A 13,406-nucleotide genomic window follows, 5' to 3' on the forward strand; every position below is an offset into this window, starting at 1 on the left:
AAAATGGGCTCATAAATGTGGATCCTCTAACACTGACCTTAATTATCTATGGAAGGTCAATAATCATGGTATAATCTTACTCCCTGAAGTTCTAATATACCCCATCTTCAAAGACCAATGAAAAAGCCCCTTATGGAAGGGATGCTTTAAGGAACCCCAGCATCTGAAGAGCCCTCATTCATAAAGGACCATTCAGAAAGTTATCCAAGACTACGAGATATGCACCAAAAACAATCCTAAAACAGAACATGCCCCAACCAGAAAGAAAGTATAATATAAAAGGATATGCCCACTTGAAAACTGACAAGTTAACTTTACACAGATGCCTAAAACCATAGGAAACAAAATTTTTATTAGTTTTTGTAGATACATTTTTTTGGGGGGCAGGTAGAATAATAACCTATTAGAACTTAGAAGACAACTGAGGCAGCGAAACTAATACTCAAAGAAATAACGCATAGGCTTGAACTTCCTTAAAGCATTCAAAGTGACAATGGACATTCACTTCAGAAATCTTTCAGAACATAGATCAGGCATTAGAGAGTCAATGGAAACCACATGCATTTTGGAGACCTCAATATACAGGAAAAATTGAGAAAATGAACGACACAATAAAGAAGATCTTGGAAAAAATAGATCAGAAGACACACATTTGAAACAGGACAAGGCACTTCCTATTGCCTTGCTCTGAATTAGGGTAGCACCCTGAATCAGGCTTAAATTAAGCCCTCTTGAAATAGTTTATGGGAGACCTTTTTTCTGTTTTAGAAACACCACTTTTAAAGTTAGAACATAGGAGTTCTGGTCAGGATGACAGCTTAGATAAACACAGCTCACTATTTTGCACAACCACATCAAAATTACAACTAAAATATAGGACTCATGGACAAAACCAAAGGGGAAGAGTTGAGGGAGGGAGGGAGGAAGCAAGGGAAAGTGATGGGGGGTAGGCAGAGACAAATGTATTTGAAAAAATAAATTAATTAATTAAAAAAAACTTTAAATAAAAAATAAAATATAGGACAGCTATCACTCAGAACCAGCAGAAATTAATTTGAGTGGAAGTCCAACAACTACAAAATTAAAGAGACCATATCCATCCAGTCTGGTGGAAGATGGGGAGAGGCAGAATGGGCTTATCCCACGTCCACATGCAGTGATAAAAATTCAAGACAGATATCTCAAGAACAAGGAGTCCCAGCCCCACACCAGGCTGCCCAGCTCAAAGTTCCAGTGCAGGGAAAATAAGTCCCCATAACTTCTGGCTGAAAAAACTAAGAGGATTGAGTTGGTAGAAGAAAGGTCTGGAGTCCCAAGCAATTCCTCTTAAAGAACCCACACACAGTCTTAATCAGACTAACTACTCCTGAGCTCCAGCACCAGGATAGCAGCTTTAAAGGGACTAGTGGCACACAGGGAAAAAACAAAGTGGCTAAAATCAATATGAGAGCTGGGGGACAGCTTTTTTGAAGGCAGAAAGGACAGAAGCCACTGTCCCTTTTCTGAGCCCTCATTCCATAGAGCCATAGAGCCAGCAGTCTGGTGTTGTATCTGAGAATCCATCGACCTGTCTAACACTGTTTGCCAAGCCCTGGAGATCCCCAGAGACTCTGTCCTACACAACTTAGAGACCCACCCAAGCTGCTTTTCAGATGAATGGCTGGTCTTGGCTCATGCTTCCCACAACTTCCTAAATTTCAAAAAAAGCAACAGCCAGCTTCAGTGAGCTGCCAGTCCCCATACTTCTTGCTATGGGGCCCCAAGTCCAATACTAGCAGCAACCAGCCTAGATTCACAGCTTGGTTTGCCTGGTAATCTCCAAGCCCAGCACAAGTAACAGTCATCTCAGATTGCTTTACAGCTCAGGCAGGGTGGCCTGTAAAAAACACAGGTGGGGACTGACTTGGGAAACTTCAGAGCCTGTATACCCAGTGGACAGCTACAGGCCACATGAGAGCACCACCACCCTGCCCCTACATACTTGGTCCTCCACAGAGGGTGGAGGTTGGTGGTCAATGGTCACAACCAATCCTTGCAGCTGACTGGCCTGCATAATTCCATCCTATAGACCTGCCAACAGCAAATAAGGCTCAGCTATAAGAAGAGGGTGTATTCAGACCACAGAAGGATACACCTAGAGTACCCAGTTTGGGTGATTGGGGAGGCTGTGTCACAGGACCCTGTAAGGCACCTATTATAACAGATCTACCTAAATATATAGAAACAAACACGTGGAGACTGCCAAATGAGGAGATAAAGAAACATGGCCCAAATGAAAGAACAGGTTAAAACTCCAGAAAAAGAACTAAACAAAATGGAGATAAGCAATTTATCAGATGCAGAGCTCAAAACATTGGTTATAAGGATGCTCAAGGAACTTAGTGAGGACCTCAGCAGCATAAAAAAGTTCCAGTCATAAGTGAAGAATACACTAATTGAAATAACAATTTACAGGGAAAAAACAATAGAGTGGATGCAGCTGAGAATCAAATTAGTGACTTGGAACATAAAGAAGCTAAAAACAACCATGCAGAATAACAAGATGAAAAATGAATTTAAAAAATGAGAATAGTATAAGCAGCCTCTGGGACAACTTCAAGAGGTCCAACATTCACATCATAGGGGTGCCAAGAAGGAGAAGAGAAAGAGTAAGACATTGGAAATCTATCTGAAAAATAATGAAAGAAAGCTTTCCTAATTTGGTGAAGGAAATAGACATGCAAGCCCAGGAAGCACAGAGAGTACCAAACAATATAGACACAAAGAGGCCCACTGCAAGACAGATCATAATTAAAACGCCAAAAGTTAAAGATAAAAAAAAAAATCTTAAAAGCAGCAAGAGGAAAAAGAGTTATCTACAGGGGAGTTCCCATAAGACTGTTGGCTTATTTCTCAAAATAAACTTTGCAGGCTAGAAGGGATTGGCAAAAAATATTGAATGCATGAAAAACAGGGACCTACACTGAAGACTACTCTACCAACACAGATATCACTTAGAATAAAATGGTAGATAAATAGCTTCTCAGATAAGAAAAAAACCTAAGGGAGTTCATAATCACAAAACATTCATATGACATGTTAAAGGGACTTATTTAAGAAAAAGAAGATTAAAACTATGAACAATCAATGGCAATAAATACATATCTATCAACATTTGAATCTAAAAAACAAATTAAGCAAACAAGAAGAACAGAGACAGAATCATGGATATTGAGAGCATTTTGATGTCTGCAAAATGGAAGAGGTATGGTGAAATGGATGAAGAGGTGAAGGGATTAAGAAGTACAAATAGGTAATTATAGAACAGCCATGGGGTTGCAAAATACATTATAGGGAATGGAGTAGCCAAAGAACCTATGCATGACCTAGGGACATGAACATTAGTGTGGGGATTGTCTGAGGGAGTAGGGGTGCTGGGTGGGGTGCAAAGGGAGAAAATTTGGTACACCCATAAGAGGATAATCAATAAAATATAATTAAAACAAGATTTATAACATAAATCAAACATTCACATCATAGGGGTGCCAAGAAGGAGAAGAGAAAGATATCAAAAATATATATACAACATTTAGGTAAAACACTCACTTCGTACAGTTTTACTCATTGCAGATTTATCTACCCATCTGATAAGTTCACCTTTTCAAGCAGTAGACCAAGTCTTGATAAAAACCTGGAAACCTTAGGGTCCTGAACAGTTAGTCAAGCAATGAACTGGTCCCTATGATGTCTTGCTGAAGCTCATGGGAATCAAGCCTTGGGTCCACAACACACAGATAAAGCTGGGAGCACCTGAAGATGACTCAGATCTTGCTGCTGCTGTTTATAATTCAAGAGAAAACTGGACCTGCACTCTTAAAAGAAATTTAAAATTTCATAAAAGCACACAACTTCCCAATGCAAAGTAAAAAATGTTATTTTCATTGTTTTATTATTTTGACAATTACTATACTTTATGCTCATGCCTGGGCTTGTTACACCTTTGTCCACATTTCCCAGGCAGTGGCTTCCTTTGCAAACATATTCTGCTGTTGGCTGTGCCACTCAAGCCCCTCTCATGATTAGATCATGGGGATATTTTAGTCTCCAGTTCTAATTCACTGCAATTCTCTCTGCATCATTAGGCATACTCTCCACTAAATACTTGATTACTTGTCTACACATAGGCTTTGCTTTGGAAGCCCATCTGCAACACTGCCTCTTGAAATATAAAGCAGTTTACCAACTTTGCCTGTTCAGCAGTGCCATCCTCTAGACAATGCACATTGCCTCCATTATGAAGACAATAATTTTTCTCCCTCAAGTAAATGCTTCTCTCCATTATTAACCCCTTTCTTCCTTTAATAGGTAGCAAGAATGTCTGGACCCACGGATAGGAAAGACTATATCCTTTCACAGCAGAAAGAAACTATAGAAGATGAGATCTCATACACTTACCCTTGTAAAATTACAAGCATCTAGGATTTTGAAGGGAGAATTTTTTAATCTGGATAGAGCACCAGGGAGTCTCCCCAATTGAACAAGTTGACATAGGTGTAGCATATCACACTGAGCATTCCAAAAGCTAGAAAAGTGAATAGGTAGAGCCTGAGTGTGCTAAAAACTAAAAAGATGAATGGATAGGACCCATGCATTCCAAAAGCTGGCATGATAATTGGATTAAAAAAAAGTCCTTCACTCCCTATCCTTATAACAACTGTGGGCTTGAGAAGGAAGGGAATATGGTCTTTGAGATGGAAGTCCACCATTCTCCCTGGCCATGGCACCTGAATAAACCTCTTTTATTTTTTAATTCCAGCATCTGCCTTACAAATTTGGCATTTATAGTAGCAGGCAGCCAAACCTATGTTTTTGGTTACAGGACTCATCAGCATATTTGAAAGGAACAACGAACATTTCAAGAAAGGGACTACATTTTAGTTAACCAACTGAATTTTAAAAGCTATAGGTAGATGGAAGAGAGAGCAAGCTAGCCCCTGAGGTTTGCAGAGCCAGCCTCTCCCTGGCCATAAGTTAGGGGTGTTTGATTTATGCACCTGCACAAGTTGGGAACTTGAAGGTTCGTGTCATCTTCATAGCTAAGCAATAACTTCCTCAAGAGTCCCCTTTAATTAAAATGTATTGCTCATCAGAGTCACTTGTAAAAATGTGTAACTGAATTGTATACTTTACATCCCAACCAAATGATTCTGGGGCACGAGATGCCTGTTAGAAAACCACCTCTCACTCAGGATAGGCAATTTCTGCTTTGGTTATGTATTGCCCTTTAGGTTTTAAAAATTAGCCCTCCTTAGATATACCTTTAATCCCCTACTTTCCTTCACATATTATCCTTTAGAAAAAAATGTATTAAAATAACCATGCAATGCCCAACAGTATTCTGTCCCTATAATTGTATTTCCTTTCCATTCTGTTTGTTTTAAATACGTGTGCACAAAATATCTCTCTCTATCACTTTAGTTAATGCATTTATTAAATTGAGATTCTTATAATACTTGGAAATCATTAAAAATAGCTACAAATATTCTATACTCAAGAGAATTTATTTGGAGTCAAAAATAGCTCTATGGTTTCCTGGTAGGAAAGACATGTTTAACCTGGTTACTGATTTGAGCTTTGAGAAAGCATATGAAGAGCAAAACAATGAAGAAGAGATAAATTTGAGAGAAGGTTTTCAAGTATTAACATCTGCTCAAAATGAAGGATCCTGATCAGTGTCACCATGAAACGAAAGCTCCATTTTATCTTGCTTTCTGCCACTTGCTCTTTCTCTGTCTATTCACATCTTTAAAGTGGTGACAATAAGCTAAACCAGTTGATCACCTGTAGGACCTGAGCAACATAATCATTTCTCTGAACCTTTCTTTCTCCTCATTCATCTATTACCATCAATATTGGTGTTCTTTATCTAGTTCAGTATCCTGTAATTTATTGTTTTCAGGCCAGGTTGATATTTATTTTGGCACTTACTACCTGTGGACTCTGAAAACATCCCTTCCTCTGAGTCTTGGTTTCTTCAACTATAAACAGAGTACAATATCCATTAGCCTCTGAGATTCATTAATAATTAAAATATATATCACGTGTACATCTTAGCACCTAACCTAGTATATAGCAAAGTACACATAAGTGGTGACTGGATTCCTCTAGGATTGGACTGAAGTATGAAAAGACATTCTCCAAAGCAACAGCAGCTGCTAAGCTCTTAGCAGAAGCACCTGTAAGAAATCAGTAGGTGCAATCACATTAGGGCAGGAAATCCCTAGTCTCCCATGGCACTGTATGCTATAGAATGAAAATTGCCATAGTATGGGTCTGTTTAGAAATTCTATGAATGGTGAACAAATGCGGAAGATCCAAGATGGTGGAGGAGTAAGTGGAAGTGACACTAACATCCTCCCAGGATCAGTCTGGAATTATAGCAAGATTATAGAGAAATCATCTGGAATAAACAACTGAACAATAGTGGGAGAGAAGACTTATAACCATGGACAGAGAGAAGAAACAACTTCATCAAACGTGACTGACAGGAAATGCAGAGGAGACATGAGAGGGCTGGCTGGGCTCCCCCAGGTGGCAGCTGAAATGCCAGAGGAATATTTCAGAAGCTGGGAATTCCCCCTGAGAAGTGTGGGGTCTAAATCTCAAGCTGAACTCTCCAGCCTACAGCACCAGAACCCAAAGAGAAACCAGATAACATTCATCTGTGAAAAGCAGCAGAGCTTCTTTCAGAGATAGATGGCTGGGAGAAAAGGGCCTTTTAGGGAGCCAATGCACAAAATTTCATTTGCAGCCACTTACCCTGGGCTTCAGCAAAGGTGGGGTGCAGATTTGACTAGAGGGGCTTGAGGAGAGACTGGCCACAGCGTTTAGGGGGAGAGAACTGAGGGAGAAGCTGGCAGGATATTGGTGCTGAGTCATCCCCGACACTGCAGGAACCATTTTGCTCAGGAAGACCTCTCCCCTCCAAGTGACATCAGTCTAAGAGGAAGCAATAGCCCTGGCTGCAGGAATTACTCTGCCTCACCCTGTGGTGCTTAAACTGGATTGCTGATTACAGAATGACTACATTAACAACTGAAAGAGTCAGCCATAAACTGTGAATCCCTGGTAGACTTGAAGAGGCTGCCTAAGGTCAGACTGGGACACCATCTGACATTGCCAGAGATGGATTCAGACAGGAAAAAAATAAAAACAAGAGTGGTAAATACTAGGTGCTAGAAAGATGAAATCCACCTGAAAAATTCTACATGATTTGTGATACTTTCTCTCTTGCATAGCTTTTTAGCATTTATTTATTTTCCTTAAGATTTGTGCATATTAAGTCAGTAGATTTTATATTCATTTATTACAAAATCTCATATTTTACTCCTCCATTCTTTTACACCATTTTACCCTCTTCTTATTTTTGTTTTAAATGTTGTTTTCTCTCTTGCTATGACTTGTTTCCATTCCAAACTCTTACTATTCTCCCTCCTCTAACCTCTTAAAACTATTTTTCTTGTCATTGGTCATCTCATATTCTTTTTCCCATTCTTAAAATACCCTTGTTCTCTCTTCTTTTTTATTGATCTTTGCTCATTCATTGTAGACAGGATGGTTGTTGCATAACTTCAATTTTGTCTCTAGAGCTTCACTATTTTGGTATTTCAAATCTCAAATTTTTACCATTATCTATTCTTACTCCATTCTGCTTTTCTCCTGCCATTTCTTTTTATTGCCTCAAATCTTAAATTTTTCCTGTTTTAGCCTGGTTTTTATTCCTTAGTCTTAGTATTTCTTCTTCTCCTATTATCTCAAAACACTTCCTTTTCTTTTAGATATCTCTTAAACTTTTCTTTCTCTTTTTTCCCTCTTATTCTCATCCCACCTATATTAATCTTAGCTCATTTGTTGTTGATAGTGATGTGGTGGAACTTTTTCTCTAACTTGGTTCCTATTCTTTAAAATCTATTTACTTATTTAGTTTTCCTTTTATTTCTCTCTCTCACTATGTGTATATTTTTATTTTCTGTTTGAACTTAATAATACTATACACTTCCCTTCTCTTGCTCTATATCACCTTCTTTATTCCATTTTTAAATTTATGATGTGATTTTTACTTTCTTTTTGTCTTTACCTTGTCCCAGTTCCTTACTCTTAGTAGTGCTCTTCCCTTTACACCCTCAAACTCATTTTTCTTTCAGTCAGTCACCTCATATTCACTTCTCCTTTCTTAGCATAGCCTTAAACTCTTTACACCCTTATTACTGGCTCATTGGTTGTTGGTAATGTGATTGCAGGTGGAGGTTATTTTTGCACATATGGTTTTATTTCTTGGGCTGTACGGTTTTGCTCTGGCAGCACCTGCACAACAGCATACAAGATGTACTGGGCGGAATGACTCCTATTTCAGCCAGCCAGAGGGAAACATACCAAGAATGACCCAAAAGACAATCAAAATACAATTAGAACCAGAGAGCTAATATAAATGGCATAATGAGCATCCCAAGAACAACAAGGTCAGGAGATCAAGGAGACTGCACTACTGAATCCTGAGGTCATCTACAATTTAAAGTCACACTGCAAAGACAGGATGCCAAAGCAGAACAGTCCAAGAGGGAGAAACAAACAAAAAGAGTACCTAAAATGGGGAGACAAAGAAACAAACCCAAATCAAAAGGAAAGGAAGGATCCTTAGAAAGAATGATAAATGAAATAGAGGCAAATAAACTATCATTGAGTTCAAAACAATGGTTATAAGGAAGCTCAATGAGCTAAGTGAAAACTACAAAGGACTCCAAGGCAGCTACAAGGAACTTATTGCGAACTACATAAGCATAAAAGAGGACATAGAAGCAATCAATAAGAACCAGGATGAAATAAAGAATACAATTTCTGAAGTGAGAAACAAAGCAGAAGGAATTAGAAGCAGGCTAGATGAAACACAGGATGGAATCAGTGGGTTGGAAGGCAAGGTAGGAAAAAACTCCCAGAGAATCAAAATGAAAAAAAAAAAGACTCAAAAAGAGGGAAGAGGGCTTAAGGGAGCTGCAGGAGAACATAAAATGTAATGATATTCATACCATAGGAATACCAGAAGGAGAAAAAGAACAGGGGAGAGAAAACCTGTTTGGAAAAAGTGATGACAGAAAACTTCCCTAATTTGATGAAGGAAAAAGTCATGCAAGTTCTGGAAGCACAGAGAGTCCCAATCAAGAATAATCCAAACAGGTTCACTCCAAGACACATCATAATAAAAATGGTAAAAATTAAAGACAAGAATGTTAAAGGCAGCAAGGAAAAAACAGATAATAACTTACAAGGGAGCCCCAATTAGACTATCAGCTGATTACTCAAGAAACACTAGAAACCAGAAAGGAATGGCAAGAAATATTCCAAGTAATGAAAAGTAAAGACTTGCAACCAAGACTACTGTACCCAGTGAGATTGTCATTTAAAATGGAAGGTGAAATAAGGAGCTACACAGGCAACAAAAAAAAACAAACCTCAAAACAAACAAAAAACCTTTAAAAAGTATATTTCCACCAAACCAGCATTGTAAGAGATGCTAAAGGGACTGCTTTAAAGAGAAAGAGAGAAAAGAACACAGGTACAAAAGGAAAACATGGTAATTAATAAGTACCTATTAATAACAACCTTAAATGTAAATGGATTAAATGTTCCAATCAAAACTTGTAGGGTAACTGAATGGATACAATAACATGACCTGCACATATGTTACCTACAAGAGACCCATATCACGACAAAAGATCTACACAGGCTAAAAAGTGAAAGAATGGGAAAAAATATTCCAAGTAAATAGAAATGAAAAAAAAAGCACACTAGGGTAGCAATACTTATATTAGATAAAAGAGATTTCAAAACAAATGCCATAAAAAAGACAAAGGAGGACACTATATAATCCTTAAGGGAACAATCCATCAAAAAAAATGTAACCCTTGTAAACATATGTTAACCCAATATAGGAGCACTGAAATATATAAAGAAAATCTTGAAGGACTTCAAGAAAGATATCAACAGCAGCATATCCATTGTAGGGGATTTTAACACCCCATTGTGAAAAATGGATTAAATATTCCAAAGAGTCAGCAAGGATATTTTGACATTGAACAACACTCTAGATTAAATGGCTTTGATATATACAGAACATTTCACCCCAAAGAAGCAAAATACACATTCTTTTCAAAAGCACATGGAGCCTTTTCAAAGATAGATCACATGGTCAGACACAAAACAAGCCTCTACAAGTACAAGAAAATTGAAATCATACCAACAATCATCTTGGATCACAATGGCATTAAAGTAGAAAAAAAGCTCAAGGAAAAAGTAAAAAACCATTCCAATTCATCGAGACTGAATAATGTGTTATTCAATAATGAATGGGTTAACAATGAAATCAAGGGAGAAATCAAAAAGTTTCTGGAAACAAATGAAAATGAAAATACAACAGCCCAAAACATGGGGCACGTCGAAGTCAGTCCTGAGAGGGAAGTTATAGCAATGCAGGACTACCTAAAAAAGTTAGAAAAATCTCAAATATAAAACTGAATCCTACATCTACAACAACTAGAGGGAACACAACAAACAAAGCCCAGAGTGAGTGTAAAGAAGGAAATAATCAAGATGAGAGCAGAATTAAATAACATAGAGACTAAAAGAACAATTCAAATGACCACTAAGTACAGGAAATTTTTGAAAAGAAACAAAATTAACAAACATTTAACCAGAATCATGAAAAAAAAAAACGAGAACACCCAAGTAAATAAAATCAGAAATGAAAGAGGATAAATTACCATTGATATTACATAAATACAAAGGATTGTATGAAATTACTATGAACAACTAACTGCCAAGAAATTTGACAACCTGGGCAAAATGGACAAATTTCTAGAAACATTTAATCTTCCAAAACCGAATCAAGAAGAAGCAGAACTGATTACAAGTAGTGAAATTGACACTGTAATAACAAAAACAAACAAACAAACAAAGAAACAAACAAACTCCTAGTGCACAAAAGCCCTGGAATGGACGGCTTCACAGGCAAATTTTACAAATCATTTAGAAAATAGCTAACCCCTATCCTTCTCAAGCTATTCCAAAACATTCAAGAAGAGGGAAGAGTCCTAAACTGTTTTTATGAGGTCAGTATTATCTGAATTCCCAAATCACGTAAAGACAATACAAAGAAAGAAAACTACAGGCCAATATTGCTGATGAACATAGATACTAAAATCCACAACAAAATATTGGCAAACCATAGTCAGCAACATATTTTAAAGATCGCACACCATGATCAAGGGGGACTCATCCCAGGGGCACAAGAATGGGTACAGTATTCAGAAATCAATAAACATAATACATCACATAAGCAAAAGAAAAGACAAAATTCACATGATCATCTAAATGGGCACAAAAAAGCTTTTAATAAAGTACATTACCCACTTATGATATAAATGCTCAGCAAAGTGGGAATAGAGGGAGCATACCTCAACATAATAAAGACCATATATGAGAAACCTACAGCCAATATCATACTCAATGGGCAAAAATTAAGCTTTCCCTCCAACATCAGGAACAAGATAAGGATATCCACTTGCACCACTTTATTCAACATAGTGTTGGAAGTTCAAGCCACAGTGATCAGACTAGAAAAAGAAATAAAAGAATACAATTTAGAAAGGAGGAAGTGAGGCTGTCATTATTTGCAAATGACATGATAGTGCACATAGAAAGCCATATTGGCTCCACCAAAAGAATACTCAATAAATGAATTTGGCAAGATTACAGGATACAAAAATCAATATTCAGAAATTGAAGACATTTTTGTACACCAACAATGAAATATCAGAAACAGAAACTAGGAAATATCTAATTTACTATAGCGGCAATTAAAATGAAGTACCTAGGAGTAAGCTTAACCAAGAAGGGAAAAAACCCGTATTCTGAAAACTACAAAACACTGAAGAAAGAAATTAAGGAAGATTAAAAAAATATATAAGCATATAATGTGCTCATAGATTGGAATAATCAACATGATTAAAATATCCATACTACCCAAAGCAATCTAGAGATTCAACACAATCCCTATTAAAATACCAGTGATATATTTCACAGATTTAGAACAAATATTTCAAAATATTTTTAAATCATGTTTATTCTACTACAGTTGTCTCAATTTTTCTCCCTTTGCCCTCCTTCATCCATCCCACCCCTGCTCCCACAGTCAATTCCCACACTGTTGTTCATGTCCATGGGTCTTTCATACATGTTCTATGTCTAGTCCCTTCTCCTTCTTTCCACCATTGTCCTCCTTCCCCATTCCTTCTGGTCACATTCAGTCTGTTCCATGTTTCCATGCCTGTGGTTTTTTTGTTCATTAGTTTGTTTTGTTGAATAGATTCCACTTACAGGTAAGATCATATGGTATTTATCTTTCACCAACTGGCTTATTTCATTAAGCATAATATTCAGTTCCATCCACACTGTCACAAAAGGTAGGACTCTTTCTTTCTTTTCTTTCTTTCTTTCTTTCTTTCTTTCTTTCTTTCTTTCTTTCTTTCTTTCTTTCTTCTTTCTTTCTTTCTTTCTTTCTTTCTTTCTTTCTTTCTTTCTTAAATGCAGATTTTATTTATTTATTTTTCTAAATGTCAAGATCCATTATAAAATGTTAAAAAATGTGAATCCATTATAAAGTCTCAGCAATTAAAAGAACATGACACCAGCACAAAAATAATCAAGTAGATCAATGAAATAAAATGAGCATTTTAGAAACAAGTGTATATATCTGTCTAACAATGTAATATATGATTAAATTGATATTTCAAATCCATGGGGAAAATAAGGCTTATTTAACAAATAAGGTGCATGGACCACTATTACTTGAAATTATACAAAAAAAAATTATATTCATGTGAGTTAAAAATCAATATGTAGAATCTAAGGAGTTTTTGGAGAAAATAGAAAATAATATTTTTCCTACCCAGAAGTATAATATTCAAACAGAGAACCTATAAAGTAAAATATTGACAATATGAGTATATTGAACAGTTAAAATAATACAGTAATATACATAAAAAAGTTAAAGAACAAGTAATAAAATAGAAAAGCACTTGCCACACATATAAAATAAGGTTAATAGTTTTTTCTTTTTCGTTTTAGGAAAAAATTCTACAAACATTTAGTCAAATAATGGATAAATAATATGAAAAAGTAATTTAAAGCTTTTTAAAAATAATAGAAATTGGTAAGAAATATTAAAAAACAGGTTTGGTTTCAACAAATAATAAAGGAACAATTAAAACAACACATCATTGTCACAATCAGATTAATAAGTACTAAAAATATTTGTGATATCAAGTATTGGTGATTGTGAAAGGAACTGTGTGTTCATAGACTCTTTGTCTTCA

This window comes from Pteronotus mesoamericanus, unplaced genomic scaffold, assembly GCF_021234165.1.
Source record: "Pteronotus mesoamericanus isolate MK-2021 breed Mesoamerican mustached bat unplaced genomic scaffold, CSHL_Meso_final scaffold_85, whole genome shotgun sequence".
Classification (NCBI taxonomy): domain Eukaryota; kingdom Metazoa; phylum Chordata; class Mammalia; order Chiroptera; family Mormoopidae; genus Pteronotus; species Pteronotus mesoamericanus.